Genomic DNA, 24,441 nt, shown 5'->3' with positions numbered 1-24,441 from the left:
TGTGGCAACACAAATTTTCTGGTTACTAGTTTCCAAAGCAGCTATATTACGTAGTCAGCTGTAAAATGTTGGAAGTAATTAATTTTAAAATAAATAAAATATCGCAATCCTTGCAATAGTCACATATTCGAAGGGTGTTAAAATGTTTAAGGTGTATGAACCCCCTTAACTGCAGAAAAACAGAAACGTTAATTTTCTATCAACAGTTATAAGCAATGGAGGAGTTGTACACAATTCTTTCCCGAACATAAATAATATGCTTTGTAAAATTTCAAAGATTTTCTTGTTTGATAAATATGTATCAAATAATATTGGTAAAGAATACTGCAGATAACTTAAGAGTTCATATGCGAATGAGGTCGTATAGCACAGAGCTGAAAATTGTGTCAATATTCGAAAAACAACATGAAAATAAAGTTATGCAATATATGTACAATGTTATAGGCAATCGATGAAAGAAATATAGTAGGTACTGAATAATTTCTTAAAATGAAAGAATATTTTGTTCTTGTATAGAGATGAAACATTTTTAACCACGCCTTTAACATTTTCACTCTTGTAGCTAAAGAATAAGGTTCTGCTTAATTTTCCAAACTATAAATTTGCAATTTTACTCACGATACGCCTATTCTTATGCTTGTCAGCGTTAAATTGAATATATAATTATGTAGTGTTAATAATGCAGTTACGACTATATATGTAACAGATATGTAGTGTTAATAATGCAGTTACGACTATACATGCAACAGATATATGTAACAGATATGTAGTGTTAATAATGCAGCACGTTACGACTATATATGTAACAGATAGGTAATAAATCGCAATAAACAGAAAAGCATAAAAATTGGTATGATTTTCTTTCAAAATAAAAGTCAAAATAATAAAAAAATGATGACTGAAATATATATATATATATATGTAATAATAAAATTCCATAGTCAAGAATACAATTAAAATTCTAACTGTGTGTTCTTTTCATTTTTAATGGTGACGGTCTCTTATTTGAAAGTAGGTGGAATTAAATCCACAGCCCCGTAGTCAAGTTGTTTTTCCCGCCTTTTCTACACGTACAGTTATATAATGTTCTGGAAATATTTAAAGCGAACTGGATTGGCTGACGAGGCTGACGTCATTTCTTGGAAGCTCCGCCTTTCCAGAGGCTATAAAAGGACTCGTAAAGGAATATCGGGGGCTTTTTCTTAAATGTCACAGTGCAGTAAACTTCATACGAAATGTTAATAGTAGTTCTTTTTTATTTACTCCGGATATCTGATTTTGTAACTGCTATTTCTCCTGACCAATAATAAATGGATCCTGTTTTTTTAAACTTATCGTCTGATAATTTAAGCTACGACTACATTTATGATTCTTCAACAATCTATTTATTCCTGACAAAAGCTGGTACATCACATATATATGTGTAAAAAAGATAGGAAAATATGTACATTATAAGTTAAATTAGCAAGAGCCCCTGAATGCTTAGTTTTAATTTGAATATTCCCCCTCTGTTTTCTAAAAGTAGTAATACCTTCTTTTGCACTCCTCCATTTCGCGACTAATCCTTTATTGCATGACTCTTATATTGTTCTGTTGTTGAGACTTATTTCACTTGTCTTTCTGTAACATCAGGACAAGCACACGAAATTCGTCTTGTCAAGGAGAACAAGATTGCGCCTGTCGTTGCAAATAGCCGTGAACACCACACAGGTGGCGTTATGACTTCGCTGGGTTCTGCCCCCCAATTTTAATGAAGAGCACTTCGGGGGCGGGTCCGAGGGTCTTTCATTCTTCTTTCCCTACCCCAGCCTCTCAAGAGGACTTTCGAATCGACATACAGTGTCTCTAAAAAGTGATGGGACACTTGTGCTTTACAAAAGGAAACTGCAATAAAATAAATTTAAAACGCATGTAAAATTTTTTGTGGGTGTGCTTCATACTTAAATTTAGTAACAATTATTACATAACATACATTTTCTCAAAATATTAAAATATTAATTTAATAAAAATACAATTGTTTAGAATGGAGCAGAAAATGGCTCACTTAAGTGATGGGACACTACGTACTATGCAACAAAAATCGTCTGAAGTAAGCAATAAAAATATCTTTTGGGGTATTTATTTTTACTCAAAAGCAATTGCCAATAATTTATAAAATCGTCTGCAGTATTTCTCTCCAGTTTGGTTTGGAAGATTTGTGTTTTTTAGCTCTGTGCAGCCATGAATGCTAAACGAAAAGAAACTTGCCTAGAATTCGAAAATTAGTTATTAATTTGCATATTGAACGTGGAAAATCTATTAGAGAAACTATTGAAACAGATAACTTCAGTCATTTAACAGTTTTCAATATCATTAAACGATATAAAAAGAATCATATGATTCAGGATAAAAGAAGACCTGGCCGACCATCAAAGCTATCCAATGGAATAAAGCGAATTATCGTTCGAAATATTAAAAAAAAATCCAAGAATAAGTGATCTTAAAGTTGCTGCTGATTTACAAGCATTATATGGAGTAATTGTAAATCCTGAGACTATTGGAAGAGTAATTCGATCTGCTGGATATCACGGTAGAGCAGCCAGGAAAAAATTCTTCGTTGAGTGAAAAGAATAGAAACCTCAGACTGGCTTTCGCAAAATCCAACATAAATAAGAATTCTGATTACTGGAATGAAGTTATATTTGCTGATGAGAGTAAATTTAATATATTTGGTTCTGACGGTAGAATCTTGGTGTGGAGAAAACCCAGGGAAGAATTTCGCAAACAGAACTTGGTGCCAACAGTAAAACATGGTGGAGGAGGAGTTATGGTATGGGGGTGTATGTCGTTGGTAATCATGTTTTCATTGACAGTATAATGGATCAGTACAAGTATATTGACATTTTAAATCAAAATTTGAAATCTTCAGCACGAAACTTCATAACGATTTTAAATTCTACCAGGACAATGACCCCAAGCACAGTGCTTTGAACGTTAGACCCTGGCTGCTTTATAACTGTTCTGAAATAATAAAAACACCCCCACAATATCCACAATTAAATCCCATAGAGAATATTTGGCAAGAATTGGAATCCAGAATTCGCAAACACACCATTTCTTCAATACAACAATTAAAATCGGTGCTTCAAGAAGAATGGGGGTAAAATCACTCCATAAATCACAAAAAAAAATTAGTCGAATTCATCCCAAGAAGATTAAATCATGTTTTAAAAGTAAAAGGAAATCCAACAAAATTTTAAAACCTTTTAAAAAGTAAAATTTTTGGATAAATATTTGATGGAAAATTAAGTATCCCATCACTTAAGTGAGCCATTTTCTGCTCCGTTCTAAACAATTGTATTTTTATTAAATTAATATTTTAATATTTTGAAAAAATGTATGTTATGTAATAATTGTTACTAAATTTAAGTGTGAAACATACCCACAAAAAATTTTACATGTTTTTTAAATTTATTTTATTGCAGTTTCCTTTTTTAAAGCACAAGTGTCCCATCACTTTTTTGAGACACTGTATATTTAGAGTGCCTCCAAACCTCAAAGAAATTATACACTCACAAACATCCCTGCTCTTTCGCGATTCTAACCCGGGACCTTCGGTACCACTATACCGTCTGAGCGGCTGACTCTCATATAACGCTGGTGATGTAAATGGAACTAAAAATAAACAGCAAGAATAATTTTACAATATTTTTAATTATCCACTCAATTGCATTGAGAAACGGAAAAATGCTCATTCGTAATTAAGATGTAGAAACATTAGGTATTTTCTGGAAGCAGGAAAGACGAAAAATTAGCAACGCCTGAGACGGAAATCGAACCGCGTACCTCTCAATTACGCGCTGAGCGTACAGACCACTACACCACGAAGTCTCGTCAAGAAGGCGGGAGAAATACGTTACATACTCCCCCCTTTAAAGGGCGACTGGTGTTTTTAGGGGACCCAATCGCCAAATACTGGGTGAGGAGAATCATCATCCAACACCCTTTTAGTTCAGGCACCACTGTAGAGACATTAGGTGTTTTTTTAAGGGGGCTCATACACCTTAAGCCCCTTATTATCTTCGAATATGTGACTGTTGCTAGAACTGGGATATTTTATTTATTTTAAAAGCAATTACTTTCAATTTTTTACAGCTGACAACATAATATAGCTGATTTAGAAACTAGTAACGAGAATGTTTGTGTTGCCACAAATATTTTTGTAATTTAATCCGCTTTGTGACAAAATATTTCGTCATGTTTTCACCTTTCGCTCATGATATATTAAAAATGGCTGATGGTACGTACTTGAAATTTCATGGAATTCTTTATATGGGCACTATTTTCTAAGTGAACCAAAAATTTGATGAATATTTTAGTATTAAAAAACATTATGCACGAAAACATTACAGATTTTTTTAATAAAATACATTTTATAAATTCAACTCCAAATAAAATAAAAATTTAACATGAAACTCTTAGAATTTGACGTTCACAGTAGTTTCCAAATGTTATAAAAGCTATATATTAAATATGGAATTAAATTATGCAACAGAATGTTTTAAACTTTTCGCGCAAGGTGGAAAATTGACGAAAACGTTTGTCACAAAGCGGATTATATTATAAAAATATTTGTGGCAACGCAAACTTTCTGATGACTATTTCAGAAAGCAGCTATATTATGTAGCCAGCTGTAAAATGTTGGAAGTAATTGCTTTGAAAATAAATAAGTTATCCCAATTCTTACAACAGTCACATATTCGAAGATCTTAGGAATTTTAAGCTGTATGAGTCCCCTTAAGCAAGAAGTTAATTAATTAGCAACGCCTTAATCGGAAATCGAACCGCACATCTGTCAGTTACGCGCTGAGCGTGCAGATCACTACACCACGAAGACTCGTTACGAAGGCGGGAGAAATACCTTATAAAGATTTGATCCTGAACGCAGATCACTTGCTTCCTGCTGTTCGGCCTAGGTAGTCTGCCACTTGCTGCTTCTATTTTTATAGTAAAGCTATCAAAAATGTAAACATCTCGAAGTAGGTAAGAATTAGAGTGACTAGCTGTTTACTGTAGCAAACTGAATTAGAACTAAAGATGTGTATTTAACCTGCCTTGTTTGACAAGGTGCTTTTTATTATGAATCAACATTTACGGAACACGTAGAGTATTTCTGTATCTAAACCATCAAACGTTTTCTAACATTATGAAAGGTGGTGGTGTGGTGTATTTAATTATGGCAAAGCACACTAGGGCTATCTGCCTAAAAGGAGGGATGCCTTCCTGGAGGACTTTCTAAGGGAAACTGGCTCGTATACACGTTACACACGGGGAAAACCACGAAAACAACCATGCAGCCAGCCCGTTCGCGGGATTCGAACCTCGGACCGAACTACCAGTGTTCAGCGACTTTACCGCTCGGCCGCTGGTGGGCCTCATTATGAAAGGAAATATTTCAGTATTTACTCAATCAACATTCCTACATATATTCCATTACATAATATATATTTAATTCCAATATTTACAAGAAGTGTCTAACATCAGCAGCAAGAAAAAGCAAAGAAAAAATATTCTGAAGGGTTTCAGATTATAAATTGCGTCCAAGGCGTTTTTTTAACGTTTTGTGTGTTACCTTTATTTACTAAATATCATGTTCTTAGCACTTAAACCATAAATTTCAGTTCAATAGCAATGCCGCAAAGTATTTTTAAAATGAGCCTATCTTTAGAATTTCCGATACACAGTTCCGCGCGCTGGTGATAAAAAGGTTCCTAACCCCCGTAGATTGCTGCCATTTCTCGCTTTCAAATCGTTGAGTTTGTTACTCAAAAATTCGTTAAAAGTTTACGAAATATGAAATCGATAATAAGACAAATTCCAAATTTCAAATTGGGCTTTCACATGCCCATATTCGCAGTAGGATTACGTCATTCAAAATTCGATGTCTCTATGTACCGTTGTTTTATCACAGTGCGAGAAATATACATACATTCATGCATATTTTTCATTAATTAATTTTTTTCAAATATAATGGAAGACTCTAACATTCGGTGGCAACAGTTTGAAAAGCGAAACGGACATTTCTAGTGAACCAACGCAAAATCGCAAGACGGAAACAACAGTCCTTCAAGGACAAAGCTCCTTTGGACTAAAAAGTAAAAGTGTTTTATGGTATGGTATAATGGAATTTTTGGAACTAGACGTATGACCATTGTCCTCCACTGGGCGCGCTCACACTATAATCTCTTTGCTACAGAGAGAGTTGATGTTTATCAAAGAGAGGAACGGACATCGGGAAATGGCCCTTAGGTGTTTCAGCGCTTTCGGCTATGGCGAGAATGATAAAAACATGGCGAATATAAATTATAAAATAAAAAATTGGAGAAATTCAGAGAAAAAGTTTCGAGACAGTCAATTGATAAAATTCCTAGTTTCCCAAGAAGACCCCTGTTGCAACTTTCATTTAAAGGAACATAATTATTTAGAAAATTCGTAACGTATCTTATGTTAATTAACCAGTTATCATGATTTTGACCTTAACTACTGTAAGATCTTATGAGAAAAGCTGGAGACTTTCCGAACGGTTGTAAAAGAATACCAGCACAAAAGGGTAAAATAACACTTTATTATTCGTCAAACTCTTAGCATAAATGCACGCACGTCATGCTTAAAAGGGCACAGACGACTTGCGTGGAATTTAAGAATAGTTCACAAGTAAATTCAAACATAAAGAGTTGTGCTGGTCTAAAAATTTAAGTTAAGACTAACTAGGCTGATTCAACAACCTACATGGCGATGTTCATATTAAGTGGCCAAAAAATGTATCAGAAACTCAGCCTAACAGCAAGGACTAACTAGCAAACTGAGCAGGCCACCGAACTCACGCTGTGAATAAACTACTGGATTCGTCTGACTTTATATTCAAATTTAAATTTGCATTCTGGGGAGGAAATGCGAGGAGAAAATGAGAGGTTCAGGAAAGGTGCAAAACTGAAAATAATTTGTTATGTAAAATAAGAAAAACCCTACACTACAACCCTTCTTTCCAAATTCTTTTCCTGGATGTAAATTAGTTACGCTAGTTTCTGTCAATCGCATCTGTCGTTATATTTAAAAGTGATATTCCGGCTTTGGCATTCTCGTTAGTCGGTGGTTTAAAACATACGCGCCAGTAAAATAGCTGAGCCAGCATATTTCGTACTCTATCGAATGTGTAGGCTTAGACTACAAACGTTACCCGTTTCTTAATTTATTTTAATTATTGCTTAATTTGGACTGCCATAAGAAATGGTTTTGTCTTTTTTGTCTTTAGCACAAGTTGTTCCTTTATATTTAGTTAACATCTTCGTCATCGGTAACGCGTCTAGCACGTTCAAGTGAAACTTCCGCAGCGCGGCCGTAACGCGCTTCTAGCGTTCTTCTACATTTTAAAACTTTTGAAAGTTTAAAACGCTTTCTAAATGTTTACTTGTTTGATTTTTTATTTTTGTTCGTTCTAATACCTCCTAGATGGCAGCACTCATCAGGCATTCGATTTCTAATTGAATTTGCCCCGGGTCTTAGGAATATGCGCGCCTTTTTACATAAGACACAAGACAATGAGAGATGACTTCAACGTCTACTCAGCAGAAAAAGAGAAAAAAATGAGGTTGTGAATTGGTAAGACGAGAAGGATATACGTTTGATGGGTACAGTCCATAATGACTCGATGATTGATGTTGGAAAACAAAAAAGGATAAAAGAACCAATAATTGTAAAAGATTACGACAACAAAATGGGAGGAGTGGACTGCCTGGATCAGATGTTATCAAATTATCCTGCTGTTAGAAATAAGCAGAGATATTATTATTTTTTTCATTATGCTTTATTCCCTTATAATTTTACTTAATATTCATTGACATTCATCCACTACGAAAGTCATGTATGGAAAGTTATGATGTACAGAGGAAACCACGTTACACGCTACGAAAAACAGACTGCCGCTGGAGGAAAATATTCGCGGACAGGAGAGGACGGCGAAAGGGTTAAAAGAATATTTTAAAATATTCTTTAGCACTTTGTGAGCATCTAAGACGTAGCAGTAACTCACGATTAGTCTATTAAGGTCTGCAGGAATTACGTTTAAGGATATACTGGCAACCCTACAAAATACCCATATGAGATTTAGATTCTTATTCATGTGATGTCGAAGTTACGAATGCGAAATACATTCAAAACTGTCCAGCATTAGCAGGAAGTATTTTCAAGTATTAATGGCGTGTTACGCAAATCATTTTGGCTTTATGGTCTACCAGCGGACAAAAGTTTGCTGGAAACTGTCAATTCAACCTGGGTTCAATCCCAGGCGAAGGAGCTGGCTGCATAGTAGTCCGTGGTTTAGTCTGTGCGTAACGTGGATATGATCCAGATTAACTTAGAAAATCATCCGTGAAGGCAGCCATCGTGTACTTATTGGTTTGCCACTAGTAAATAAACAAACCAAATCGAGATTCGGGCTCTAGACTGATTGACGTTTTGTAGTGCTTCCGATTTTAATTTAAACCTTTCGCCGTCCTCTCCTGTCTGCGAAAATTTCCCCTCAGCGGCCATCTGTTTTTCGCAGGGTGTAATGTGGTTTCCTCTGTACATCTTATCTTTCCATACATGACTTTCGTAGTGGATGAATGTCAATGAATATTAAGTAAAATTATAAGGAAATAAAGTATAATGGAAAAATAATAATATCTCTGCTTATTTCTAACAGCAGGATAATTTGTTAACATCTGATCCAGGCGGTCCACTCCTCCCATTTTGTTGTTGTAATCTTTTATAATTATTGGTTTTCTTACAGTTCTTTACCGTGTTCCAACATCAATGATCGAGTTATTATGGACTGTACTCATCAAACGTATATCCTTCTTGTCTTTCTAATTCACAACCTCATTTTTTTCTCTTTTTTGCTGATTAGACGTTGAAGCCATCTCTCATTGTCTTGTATCTTATGTAAAATGGCACGAATATTCATAAAACCCGGGCAAATTAAATTAGAAAAAGAAAGCCTGATGAGTGTTGCCCTCTAGGAGGTAATAGAACAAACAAAAATAAAAACTCAAACGAGTAAACATTTAGAAAACGTTTTAAGCGTTTAAAAATTTTAAAATGTAGAAGAACGCTTGAGGCGCGTTACGGCCGCCCTGTGGAAGTTTCACTTGAATGCGCTAGACGCGTTACAGACGATGAAGAGGTTAATGCTTTTAGAAATTTTTTATGAGTTTTTGTTTCGTTTAGTATGTTTTTAAAATTTTATTTAAATTTTTGAATTTTTTAAGGCTTATTATATATCTATAATTCATTTTGTGTTTCTCCTCGCTGTTGAGTAATCTTGTATTAACAACTATTGTTGTAGGAAGGGACATTTGATAGAGATAAGCTTCTGTATTAGTTACACAACTACATATGCAGTATCATGTTAAATTTTATTCATAACAGCAGGATGGAAACGTGAAAATATCACCTGCAAAATTATACTATGGAGTCATAGTGTTCCTAACTACTTGAACTATGTTGAACGTAGAGGAAGCTAACGAACTGTAAAGCGACTTATCGCTGAGTCCACGTCTATAACGACAAAATATCTTTTTATTTATTTAATAAAACACCCTTTTATTACTCAAGAAAATATTCACAGAAGTCCCTCTCTTAGGCGTACAGAGAAGCCTCAACTCGAGTTCCAATTCGAGATAGGAAAAGTAAGAAACTAATCCAATGTTAAACTAAACTGACTTAGCCGAAGCTAGACACATTTCCTAGCGTAGTTGGAATTGGAATAGCGTAGTTGGAACCTAAATTGAACTTAGGCATAGATTATCAACAGGCATATACAATACGGCTTAGCGTAGTAGGTTTAGGTAGCCTGACGGCAAACATTCGCCTCTAAGGACAGCTAAGCTGTCCTACTGAATTAAGCTGAACCTTCCTTAAATACCACTTCTACCTCATTTACATTCAACGCGATTCTAATATCTCATTCTGGTAGGGAGTTGTAAAGCGGAAAACAAGAATTGAAAGGAAAGGGTTTCAAAATTAAAAATAACTATTTTAAAATTAAAATACACCTTACTAAGTAGAAGTATTTTCACAGAAATATGTAATTACAATATAGCACCTTTAAATCTTAACCTTTAACTACTGTGACTTAAATTGTCGCATAACTACTGTGAGCGGTCTCTCAGACCGCTTCTACTAAAAACAAAATAAGATATTATTTTACTTTTCTTATTTGAATAAATGTTATTTAATTTCATATATTTAACTTTTTCATGAAGATATAAAGCAATTTTTATACTTAAATCAGTTCATTAGAATAAAATATATATTATGATAATAATTCCTTCGCTTACGTATCTGGATGGATGAAGTAAATTTTAAAATTCAACTTTTTTATTTTACATTAAAATTTGCGATAAGAATGCTTTAATAAGAAGATAGAAAATTAATTTTTATTTTAAAAATTATAATTCGAGCTGCATTTTATACATACTTTTCTACTACACTGTAGACACACTGCTTCTTTGCATTCTTTACATTTGTAAGCTGTTTTCCTTTTTTTTTTTTTTTTTTTTTTTTTTCCTCGATGGACAAATATAGCGCTTTCTTTTTTTATCTAATTTATCGTCTTCGATCGCAATGTTTAGTTCATCATCATTTATTCCGAAAACTCTTCTTATTGTAAGTTTGAGTTCTTCAGGTAAAAATGATGAAGTTATCCTCTGTTTTACATGAGACTGCACCGACTGAATTGCTAATAAAATCTTTTCGTTTCATTTTCGGAGCCAATGGGAAAAGATTGAAATAGTACGAATGTATTTATTGCACATATATCCAAGTTTCTGAAGAATATTGCCATAGGCCAACGTCGGGTTCTACGAGCAGCTGTATAGATTGAACGAAGAATAATATTGTGAGTACGAGTTCAAACACCCTTGTTGGGCGCTTGAATAGACTATTTGAATTAATTTTTTCCAACAAAAAATCTCTTGCAGAAGAAGAACATGGAATTTCATTTTCATCGGCAGATATTTCTGAAATTGTGTCGTGGTCGCTTTCTATAATTTCATCATGGGAACTTTCATCATAGAGCTCTAAATTAGACCAATTTCGAACTATTTATTGAAATTGTTCTTGGGTAAGATATATAGAACGTTTCCTGCACGCATTTGAAGCAATTTCAAGAATATTTATAAAAAAGCAAAATATGTAACAACAACGAAAAGTGAACTTTATCGGCCGAAATTTGAATTGTATCTGCTGTGATCGGTCCCACAGACCGCTGAGGGGGAGGTGGCAATTTAAAAAAAAATAAAAGAATAAATAGAGCTAGCCAAATGCAACTTGGTATGCGACCTTGGAGAACTGTTTTAGGAAGGTACTAAGAATGGCAATACCCATTAATTATTCTAAGAGGTGGAAGCATTTAATGGAAAATGTCGCGCAGTCTGATAGACCGCTCACAGCAGTTAAAGGTTAAATGCTATTTCTTCAAGTTATTTCTATAGTAAATAAAAAAAGCTATATAGCAATTCATATAAATGTGCTTGCATAAATTGTATAAACGGAAGATAGTGAAATATATTGAATATATGCTTTGGAAAAGTAAAAAAAGATCTCAATGTATGGATAAATTCTGTATCTTTTAAAAGACCTTTCAATACAAACAAGAACAGAGATATTGAAAAGGAGCATTTAATGTACGTGGAGATCTTCAGAGGTGCATTTATGTAAAATACTTAGAATACTAAACATTCTTTTACAGATGCATGTATTTTCTTTCATATTTTAAAAATAAGCTTCGAACGACTGTGTGTAAAGCGATCCTGGATCCCTATTAAATATAAATCTAAAATTTATTTTATTTTGTGCTTCTTTATGAATAGAACAAATAAAAACATGTTGCTTCCATTTCGAGTTTCATTTCGCGGGAACGATGCAAAACAATGAAACGAAACAATGGCCGCTTTCTGCGATAAAATTCATTTATTCATTGGCAAAACAATACTTTCCGAATATTCGTTTCATTTGCATTTTCCTAACACACGACGATTCGGAAAGGCATTAGCGGAATCAGAAGCCTTAAAAATTTTTTGTTCCTCGAAACGCAAATCCCAATATAAGCGAAAGAAAGTAAACCAACAAAAAATCAAAACTGTCAGCAAAATTTTCTTCAGTTTTGCTTACAAGATAAAAGATGCAGCGGAGTAAAGTATTCAAATTTCGAGCTTCCCGCGAATCTGCATGAGTTTCTTTCTCGAGAAATACGTTTTCTCAGAGAAAGAAGGTGACATAGCTTTCTTCACCCACATACGTTGAATGATCAGAATATTTCATCGTGGACGCAATGCTAGATTTCAGCCGGGTTCTTCCCAGTCATCCAGGAACAGGGGGCTGGGAATTGGGGGCAGGGTATCTGTCAACTACGAAGGAGGAAAGAATAAAATCTACTCTACACTTTTTTCTTTCCTCCAATAAACATCGTTTTCCTGGTTTGGAGCGATAAATAAATATACCCCCGCTCTCCTGACGCTCACACTCCTCCGTGCCTGATAACTCGGGAAGCACTTTCAGGGCTAAAAACTGTTTTTCCGTAACGCAAAAAAGTCGAAAACTAAAAAACACGAATCGATTATGCTTTCAGAGAGAGATACAAGGCTAAAGAAGGAGGCAGAGAAAAAAAAACTGATGAGTAGTTCGGCGTTTTGTTTGTTTGGATGGAATTCCCATATTGGTTCTCCTTTTTCCAATTTTATTCCGTCAATTTCACAGAAGCGATAGATTTCTGCTATCATTTTCTACCGTTTCTTATGATGACGGTGATTGGAGATCAAAATGGATTCACATCATTTTAAAGCAGTTTTTGATACGCTGTGTCTGAACATTCTGGAGTGGAAATGAGTTAATTCGTAAAACAGAGTAAAGATGTTTAATTTAATAATTATCACCAATAGATAGAAATCTTATCGCTGACAGCAATTTCGTTAGTACTTAGGCCTTTGTTAAAGTTGGACAAAGTTCCATTGGAATTACAGTCAGAGATAAGGTGCTTGCTTATATATATATTTACTTCCTTGTACGAAGTAAAAAGGAAGTACTGTAATCGCAAAAAGGTTCTAGCAGCTTATTTCAACGAAAATATCCATTCTGATCACTATCGAGTGCAATTTAGCGATGTTTTTGCGTGATATCTATACGTAAGGACAAAATAAAAGATTCTTTTCCTTCAAAAAAATTATAAAACTGCTTTAAAATTAATTCTGAAGAGAATTTTTCGTGGCGTCTGCACGAACGTATGTACGTACGTACGTGCGCACGTACGTATCTCGCATAACTCAAAAACGAGTAGCCTCAGAACGTTGAAATTTTGTATATAGGACTGCTATAACATGCAGATGTGCACCTCGTATTTTGGTTGCAATCAGCCGCACCAAACGTATATAAATATATTTATATATATATCCACTCTATTACCCGGTTCAGTGATCTCAGTTTCTTTACACTTATATGTTTGTAAATTGTACATTGTTTGCTTTCAAAATGATTGAATTATGCTGTTTTTATCTTCCGGTTAAGGATTTTATGCCTTTAGTAAATCTGTGTGCAATATTTTTAGAATTATCAGCAATTTTAAAGTTGTTTAATTGCCGCTAAGCCTGTTTTTAATGGCGGCCATTGATATTTACATTTGAAACAGGAGACTAGTGGATGTGTTGCCAATCTAGAGAAACTTAGCTTCGCAACAACAAAGATAACGCATTCATTTATTATTGCCAATTAAATCGTGCTTAATTCTTTCTGGAATTTTTTCGAGGAAATAAGCGTTTGAAATTTACTTCGTAATTTTGAATATAGATGTTTTGAGTTTTTATGTATTTTTGCCTTCTCGCGAAGTGAGAACTGAATTAATTAAATGAGAAATACTCAATCGTCTGTGAAAAACTGTTTCTTTTTTGTTTTGCTTGCTTAATTTCTTTTATACATAGTTCTAACTTTATTATAGTATTTGAATAGAACATGTGGCAACGATTAGATAATTCTTTAAATGATATACATTTTGTGCATTCTGAGTTATAATAGGAATGAAATATAATACTGTTAGGTAAACCTAGTGCCAGAGTGTCGTTATGGTAAACAAAGTGAATTTTACAGAATGAATTTATTCTATTGTGGTTTATGCGCTGTCGGCGAAGTAGGTTTAATTCAATCTAATAAGTTTAAATAAAATGCAAGAAAAATGAGTATAATTTAATATTCCGTACAAGGAAGTCATGTGGTGTACACATCAGATTTTTTTAATTATCTATTACGCTTAAATTAATCATTCTTTTGCCACCAATCTGCACAAAGTCATTTTTATCATATAATGAGTTTCACAGTGTTCTTAGAATTGCCTAATTGTTAAATGTACAGAAATTAAAAGCGATTAACAAACATCTCAAAGGAAAGGTTCCGTGATTTTCTATGATTTTTATTTGACAGTTTTCTTGGAAATCATTGCGACTTAGGCTAATATTGCAAGTCTTGTGCGCAGGTGATGCTGTGATATAAATGCCTTGAATCTTGATTAATACATTTTTTGATATTAAAGATGTGTGAAAATGTCTACGTAATTTTAATTTACGGGTGAATAATATATAGAATTTTTTCCTGTCATTTAGTTGAGCTACTTTGAATAGCTTACTTTAAATACAAGACGATATGTTCTATACATATAATTTTCATAGACTACTTTTAGTTGGCCTATAGTAAATGTATAGAGTAAAACATCTGTACATGTTTAATTGAAATCTGCATATTAAGATCAGATTGCAGTTTCATTTTAACACAAAATGTTTTATATTTTTAAGTTTTAAAATTTTGGAACAACTTTTTAAAACTTTAACAGAAAAGCCTTAAACCAAGTTGATTAATGAGTTTCGAATACATTATATTTCGAATACAGAATCGTTCCTCTTAATCATTTGAGACTTAAAAACCACTTATTAGCGCCAAACCTTGACTTTCAAACAAAATTCTGACAGCTCTCAAACGTTCAGATCTTTTCCCTACATGCATTCGCATTCAAATTATATATGATATATGATATATATATATATATATATATATATATACATGAAATGTTGTATGAGAAATATTAACTGTAACATTTCTGAATTTTGAGGATTGAAGTTTGCAAAAATGCAGTGTAGTCAGAAAGTGACAAAGTTTCCTTTTTAAAAAACAAAGATAATAATGATTATTACCATCTAAAACTAACTCATTATTCTTCACGTAAAATTTAAACTTAAATCTTCTGTAACATATAAGCTAAGCATTGAGCAGCCACTGACGTTTGCAAGTGCAGTCTTTAAAATATGAAGCACTTATATTGTCTGACTTCTAGATGTGTGTCTTAGAAGCAAAATTTATATGCAAAGTCTATCTTAGCATAGTAAAGTAATTTAAATATAATTTTATTACCGACTTTTAATTGAATTGTGAGAGTAAACCAGGTGCTTGGAAGGAAAGGAATGCTCTAATTAGTGAGCAAGAGTCAAGTAGGCCAAAGATTTAAAAAGGATTTTTTTTTACCAGATATACAAAATCCAACTTGAGTGCATTTGAGTGAATGTTTTAAAAACATTAAAATGTATGCAGAAATTAATTATTTGTTATTATTAGTTAATTCCTGGAACATTATCGTTGATTTCATGCTACTAAAATTACAAAATTATTTGCTGCAAAATTTAGATTATTAATGTAATTATAATTTTGAAACCTCACATGTGAAGCAGACTAAATTTATGTCACTGACAAACATTTCCGAAGATATGATGGAGCTGAAACTCTTGAAAATCTGTGAGATGATTTTGCAGAATTTCTTCTCATGCTTTAATTGATATATAATGTGTTATACAGTTTATACAGTTTAGAAATCTTTCAAAATCATAAACTGCAAGTAACGTTTAGAGAAACTGGCAGCAAATGATCACTCATTCTAAAGTAACAACTGAAACCTTAGATAGGTGTAAAAGACCCTTTATTTAAAACTCAATAAGAACAGAAGACAATCCTGGTACTTACAATTAAGCCAACAACTTTCTAAGGTATTTTCTCTCTCCTTCCAACATGCCTTTGTGGTGTAATTGTCAAAAGCAGTGCACATTTTTACAGCTCCAGCATTGAAAGCCTGTACAGCGGCGTCCGGAAAAGAGGGGATGAGCAATAATTCATCACCACCAGGATTTGGCGATTGAGTACCCTAATTTCCAGTCACCCTTTAAGAGCGGGTAGTATATAAGATTTTCTTTCTCCTTCGACGCCTTTGTGGTGTAACGGTAGCTCACTCGACTCGTATTCGAGGGTCTGGTTTCGACTTCCGGGGAGGGCATTGCTTATTTTCCATGTCTCCTGCTACAAAAATCCTAATGATTTTACAACTTGGTAACTTAACGAGGTAACTTAAAGTAACAGCAATTCAAATATAAAATGTAATTTAAATATGCTAGTAGATAAAGGCTACACAGGTTAATAAACGTGAAGATGACTGAAATGTAGCCGGCATCGATTTTAAAATATTGGCAATTATAATGCAAGACCAAAGACTGGAGATCTTACCTATCTTGAACACTCTCTGGCTTGCAATCCAAAAATCTCGTCTTAAACACACGCGAACTAATTGGCATGCTGGTGGGAAAGCGAAAAAGGAGAAGTGACAGTAAAGAATTGAAACATAAAATAACTGGTTATTTAATTTCAAGAAACTTTACATAAACGAGAAAGGTAAAAACCAGGAGTATCCGCGCTGCCATATGAAGAGTTAGCTTTCTAATTTACAATTGAACTTAATAATTATTTATACTAGAAAAGCATTCAAGGACCATGAAAGAAGTATTTACATTCTTCGCCACTTGACCGGAGAAGCAAGTGGAGACCGCCAAGTGCTATTAAGAAGACCGAAAACTGTATAGAAACCAGAAATACAGTCAACCAAATTTAGATGGTGATGTGTGATTGTTGACTCTTCTTAGATATTTAGCTTTATTGTTGACTCTTCTTAGACCTACCAAGGGATAAAAATAATTCGTTGCTTCTGTCCGTATTCAAACTAGGGATCATCCAATTGCTAGCTTTATTGCTGAATATACAAACTGCTTACACCAGGAGAGTATGCTTGCAGGAATGTAATAATAAACGTATAGTACATATAATACTTAACTATTTTTAATCTATCATAAGAAATAACGAAAAAATAAATTTGGTTCATCATAGTCAAACTACACTTATGTCCATAAATTAAGGATAATTCGGAGTCACGCGGAAATCGAACTCTAAAATAAATATATCACCTGTAAAATCACTCCACACATCTTCAAGAATCATATGCAAATTTCAGGAAGTAACCAGATGACACCGATTGTATGTCACAATGAAGAGAGTGAAAGAGAGTGATATATAAGGAATACAGGAAAAGCAGTAAAATTGTTCGCAGGCGCTTTATAAGCATTTCAGTGCAATAACCGAATAGTTATGACACAAAGGACGCATTTGGATGATTTTTTACGCGGTAGAATTATCGGCCGTCTGGAATGTGGGCGTACCCAACTGGAAGTATCAGACGAACTTAGAATTGCACAGAGTGTCATTTCCAGGCTTTGGCAACGATTCCAAGATGATGGTAATGTGAGTAGACGTTACAGCACAGGTCGCCCCAGAGTTACAACCCCGAATGAGGACAGGTATTTGGCAGTTACTGCCAAAAAAAAAAAACAGGCGGAGCACAGCCTCAGACCTGTCCCGTCAGCTGTCTTCAGCCACTGGTACGACAATTTCAAGGCAGACCGTGTACAGACGCTTAGGAAAGATTGGGCTATATGCTCATAGACCTGTCAGATGCGTTCCACTTACTGCAACTCACTGTCGCCTGCGGTTAGCCTGGAGTAGAGAGCATGCATTGTGGATACCGCAACAGTGGGCTTGTGTGATGTTTTCCGACGAGTCCAGGTTTAGCTTGCAGTCTGATTCTCGCCGGACGTTCATATGGAGAGCTCCAAATACCCGTTACCACCAAGAAAACATCATTGAACGACACCGTTACGGTGGTGCACGAGTGCTCGTATGGGGTGGAATTATTCTGGGTTCCAGAACTGACCTGCATGTTCAAATTGGAACCATGACAAGCCGAATCTATCGGACGTCATTCTGGAACAACATGTACGTTTGTTTCGGGGCGCCATGGTCGCACAATTTGTGTTTATGGATGAAAATACCCGTCCTCACCGTGAGAACATAATAAGCGAAAGCCTTTAATCGGAGGACATCACCCGCATGGACTGGCCAGCATTCCCACCGGACTTGAATCCAGTAGTGCATGTGCGGGACATGCTTGGCCGACGAGTTGCAGCCCGTCAACCTCCTCCTACACGTCTACCGGAACTTCGGAGCGCATTGCTTTTTGAATGGTGTAATATCCCCCAAGAATTTGATACTCAGCATGCCTAGGCGTTGTACGGACTGCATTGCATCGTCTGGCAGACATACAATGTATTGACAATCATACCAACCATGTAATTTTGGTTTTTTGTAAATAGGTTTTTTTTTTGTAATTTGCTCCAGGGGAAAAAATCGCTAATTTTTTAATAATATCAAACATATAGCACCTTTTTTGCTCTTTACTTTTTGTTTAATAAATAAGCTTTACAATAAATCAAATTTGTTTTGCTTCTAACTCGTCTTTTGCCTGAATTTGCAATATCCTTAATTTATGGACATGAGTGTATATAAAACATACAGTGACAAATGTCTATAGTATATGAATCTTCTTAGCCGATTGAATGTACTCTAATGCTGGAGTTTGAACGATTGATTGGCTAGAAACACCATCTGAAATTCTGCCTTTTGGAGTTTAGTATTTTTTCTTTTAACCGAGGTCAAATTTTCTGTTTATCTTGAGTTATATTGACAGTAAATATTGATTTTCCCTTGAATATAGATTCTGGGTATTTTAAGGGTAAACCTTTTCCTGCGGCTTTTGAGGCAGAATAGGAAATTTTTTATCGTATAAGCAGTCTTCAGTCGCACTTTATCATCAGTTTCTAGGGCTAGTCGAACTAGTTTTAAAAATTCAATAGAACTTGCATTTGTTGCTTTAGAAAAGTGATTGTTGCAAAGAAATAATTTTTTTTCTTGAGGTACATGCATCATTTTTTAAACTAAATGCGTTTATCCTATAAATTATATACAGGATTAATGTTTAAGAGGATAAAGTGATCATTTTAAATTCGTTTCCTGTTTATTTCGAAAATCCATGATTTATACGCTTGAAAAGACAATAGTTGTTAAATGCAATATATTTCAAAGCGATTGGATGGCTAACTTATTTTTGAACCTTTCGTCATAAATTCAATCTTCCTATGTATCATGAGTCTGTTTACTGCGAAGGTTTTAGTCCTGTAATACATTTTAAGTAAGAGCAGACAAAATTTATGCTCGATTCAGTAATAAGAATGCCAGTAAGATAAATGTTTTTCAAAGACACACTATGAAAAAAATTATCAGTCCTCGTAAAATCGGTTTCATCAGAGAAGTGGACTTAAATTTTTGATGACCGCCTGAAAACAGTTTTAAATGTAGTTCACAAGTATATGCTGAAATACATATTTCTAAAAGGTAACATATTGGCACATCTGAGTAGATAATTATGAGGTTCAAAATAACATTTGTAAAAAGTGCTAAAGTAAAAAATGTTTTATTTATCTAAATTTTCTAACATCCCTGAAATCGCTGTTTTGTTCTACCTTACGCACCTGATTAACAGTTTGTGGGAGAAGGATTATTTCTAGCAGCATAATGTCTTTATGATGGAAAGGATTTCAAATGCTTGAGTTCCTGGAAATAAAAAGTTTCTTTAAAACAAAACTTGAGAATAATTCATACGTAAGATGTTCTCTTTTGGACTGTAAATTTTGCACCGGCGTGATTCTCCCGCAGTTACATTTTCTCATTATTATAAGAAATTTAACCACTAAACCTTCGTAAAATTGTAAATGGTAGAAAAAGAAAAACGGTTTGAATGGCATTTTACATAACAAAGCTGTTTAGGTTAGAAGTAACTTCTTCACAAATTTCATCTTCGTATCATCTTAACAAATTTCAAAATTCTAATTTCCGAAGCGTCGTTGCTCCTATCGTATTTAAATGCATATAAAGGTCCTTTTTTGATTTCATTCGCGACGAAGCTGGTGAAATACATCTACTTTCTACTCCAGTAAAAATTCGTTGGCTTTGATTTATTTGTGACAGTAAATTTTTGTTTTAAACAAAATAATATATTTGCTTGTAAACATGCAGCCATTCACTTAGATCTAAGTTTTGGTGAAGCCGAACTAAATTATTGTTTTTGTGGAATTAACTTTCTCATGTCGTATTTTCCTAACGACAGTATTATTTTCTTGTAAAGAGTTTATGTATCATGCTTTGTACGATCCATATTTATACTTAGTTACTCCACTCAGGAGAAAAAGAAATTAAAAGCTTGCTTGATGTGTTAGAAATAATAGCAAAGCCTTTTTTTTATCAGATCAGGGAGCCCTGTGTTGATTTAAAGGTGTCCGCCGATAACATCGCGGCAAAAACATCGCGGACGAAAACGTCGCGGACGAAAACGTCGCGGAGAAAACAACGCAAGGAGAAAACGTCGTGCTAGAAAAAATCGTGGGAAAAAACATCGCAAAGAGTTCGCAGTTCTAAAACATCGCAGTTCTAAAACATCGTGGTACAAAACATCGTCGTCGAAAATAAAGCGGTTCAAAACTTTCGCAGTTTAAAAACATCGTCGTCGAAAATATCGTGGTAAAAAATAAAGTATCTACAAATGATCGCATGACGATAACATCGCAGACATTCATTTTTCGGGTTTTAATAATTGGAAATGGATATTCCCATAATGATTTGTGAGAGCAAGATGTAAAGAAGGATAATTTTTACTTTTACAATTTTTAAATAACTAATAAATTTTTGCTAAAAACGTAAGAAGGAAATTTAAGCATAAATAATTAAATGCAACTTATAGCTTATACTTTTCATGAAAAATTACCAGTAAAAGCATTACAAAAATTATTTATTAATGGCCTTTGTTAGTTAACTATGTCGGTTTAAAATTCCATTAAGTGCTATAGTTGCATTAATTTTCTATGCTTAAGTTTCCTTCTTATTTTCTCAGCAAAAATTTAATATTTAATAAAAAATATGAAAGTAAAAATTATCCTTCTTTACATCTTGCGCTCACAAATCATTATGGGAATATCCATTTACAGTTATTAAAGAATGTCTCCGAAAAGCATGTCTGAAAAAAGCATATCTGCGATGTTATCGTCATGCGATGATTTGTAGATACTTTATTTTTTACCACGATATTTTCGACGACGATGTTTTTAAACTGCGAAGTTTTTGAACCGCTTTATTTTCGACGACGATGTTTTGTACCACGATGTTTTAGGACTGCGATGTTTTCTCCCACGATGTTTTGTAGCACGACGTTTTCGCCTTGCGTTGTTTTCTCCGCGACGTTTTTGTCCGCGACGTTTTTGTCCGCGATGTTTTTGCAACTCGGCGCAAGCACACTCGGCGCAAGTTTCAACACTCAAGTTTCCTGCTCCAGAACAGCCTAACGACACCACATTGGCGCCCGGACTAATCGGTGGTGGATAATAATTCGTCACCACCAGGATTTGGCGACGAGGCCCTCTAATCGCCATTTTAAAGGGGAAGTATATGAAGTATTTTCTCCCTCCTTCTAGTATGCCTTCGTGGTGTAATAGTAGCACACCGGGACGTATTCGAGAGGTCCATGTTCGAGTACCGGCTACGGCATTGCACATCTTTGGAATGCCTTCGTGAAGGAATGTCTGAGGAAAACTGGCTAGTAGCCATGTTACACATGGGGAAAGCCACAAAAACGACCACGTAGCGAGCCCGTTTGCTGCGATTCAAACTCGGGTGGAGCTACTAGCGTTCAGGGATTTAACCGCTCTGCCGATGATGGGATCTGGTGCTGGGGAAATTAATTGTAAAATTAGAGATTTATAGATCTCTATTATGAAAAATATACTTTTAATAGTTGTGTTTCATTAGCGTAAGTTGAACCTTACTACTTAAAAAAAATATGTATGATAACTGCATATCCGGATTTGAAATGGAGAGCACCATTTATAATCAGGTGACTTCATTATTTCGCTAGGGTGAATATTCCAAATTTGTCCTCTTTTTATGGTATTTATAAAAGATATCTCCTCCGTCCTCACAGGGTGCCTTCATGATGTAAATGACTACATCATGATGATATCTGACTGTTAATCAGGAGGTCCTGTGTCCTAATCTCGGCCAGAGACATGGTTCATGTCACTTGCATCGATATAATCTAACTGACAATAGAATTTATATCCCGAGTTGTGTATAGTTGCATATGTGCTCCTATTAGCATACTGTATGTATGAGGTTAAATGAACAACACATTTCTTAACATCTAGAGACATTTCTTAACATCTAGAGAAGAAACCAATACAAATAACTAAAGTGTAATCTGTATCATTTTATAGAAATAACTAGCTTTACCATCTTTGTACAGAATTATTGCATTCTCTTTCTCCAGTGCTATATTTCTTGATGTAAGTGGCTAGCACATCCAGCTAGGAAGTGAAAGATCTCTGACTAGAAACCGCGGAGTCACAGCTGATTAGTCACGGGTCTAACTCTTAAACTCTGTGAGTTTCAGCACTGGCGCTGAAGGCAGTAATGCTGTGGACCACGTTTATTCCATAGCACCTGGGCTTCACGTGCCTGGTTTATGCTTTTCCCAAGTTACCTTTAACAATTTGGAGAGAAAAAAGAATCATCTCAGTTTCCTGGTAACTGCTGTGGTGGAGTAGCACTTGCAATAAAAATGAGAAAATTCTTATTTGGAATCCCTGCTCGATTGCTGAATATCTGCTATTCCGAAGAACCTAATAGACTGGGCACAATTAGAATTTAGCTTTACAGGTTTATAATCTTTGTTCTCTCTCCTTTTTCTTTATTGCACATTTCGAATTTTTAGCTCAAATTATTTTAGAAATATTCTGATACGTATAACTTATATATTCGCATTTCGTATGCTTAACATAGCTACTGCAGATTAAATTTATCCCTGCGTAGCAAAAGTATAAAAATATTTCTCAATTTAAACAGGTGGAGGTGATAAATAAAATATTATATTCAGATTATCTGAGCGTAAAAACTCTAAACTACATGCTGATAAAAAGTAAAAATATTGTAAAACTAATTTATGATCGCGAAACAATGTTTAATATCAGCGAATATTTTTATATTTTATTTTTTTTTCTACTGAATATTTATCGCTAATGCAAATGCTTTTATATTCTACTCAATTTCGTATTAATGTTTTCTTCGTTTACTAGAGTCAACCTGCTCTCAGTTGAAGTTTATTATTTTAGCTTTTAAAAGAACAGCGTTGCATATGGCCATGACAGTGTGTTTTCCATTCAAGTTCTACAATAATGCAATATTACATTATTTTACTACTCTTCTATATACGCTAACCGTGTAATATTTATAAATTATTTTAAATCATGTTTTTAATTTCCAAGATACTTTTGAATATATTTTGGAAATCCCAAATTTTATTTTTTTAAAGATTTTTTTTTCACAGGTTAATAGTAATGTGCTATAAAATAACATAGCCTTTGTAGTTAATTTTTTAATTTAAGTTAAATTTTAACCATTGCCTTGAACTGAGCCATGAGCCTACTTGTGTGACTTTTAAGTACTTATGTTAAGAAAAAATTACCTATAGAATTTATTATATATATGTGTGCAATAATTTTTCAGACGAAGGCAACAACGTTTTAGTCATGTTAACGAAATGCTTATGTTAACGAAAAGTTACCTAGAGAATTTATTACATATATATGTGTAATAAGTTTGCACCAAAGAAGGCACCAATTAACGTTTTAGTCACGCAACAAAATGCTTATATTAACGACACGTTACTTAAAGAATTTATTACATATATATGTGTACTAATTTTGTAGACGAAGGCAACAATCAACTTTTTAGTCATGTTAACGAAATGTTTATGTTAACGAAAAGTTACCTAGGGAATTTATTACATATATATGTGTAATAATTTTGCACCAAAGAAGGCACCAATTAACTTTTTAGTCACGCAACGAAATGCTTATATTAACGAAACGTTACCTAAAGAATTTATTACATATATATGTGTACTAATTTTGTAGACGAAGGCAACAATCAAATTTTTAGTCATGTTAACGAAATGTTTATGTTAACGAAAAGTTACCTAGAGAATTTATTACATATATATGTGTAATAAGTTTGCAGAAGAAGGCACCAATTAACTTTTTAGTCATGATCGAGATGTAGTATCAGACATTGAAT

The 24,441-nt window shown here is 34.1% G+C and overlaps 1 protein-coding gene across 1 annotated transcript in view; it reads left to right on the top strand.

The window, feature by feature from the left end:
• The window catches only part of LOC118204259 (uncharacterized), a 428,384-nt gene that overhangs the window by 297,545 nt on the left and 106,398 nt on the right, over nucleotides 1-24,441 (top strand). The gene's annotated exons all lie outside the window — the stretch shown is intronic.

Source organism: Stegodyphus dumicola, chromosome 9, assembly GCF_044657685.1.
Source record: "Stegodyphus dumicola isolate Sdum_Otavi_A_Nest chromosome 9, ASM4465768v1".
NCBI classification, from domain to species: Eukaryota; Metazoa; Arthropoda; class Arachnida; order Araneae; family Eresidae; genus Stegodyphus; species Stegodyphus dumicola.
This window is presented reverse-complemented; position numbering and strand designations above follow the sequence as displayed.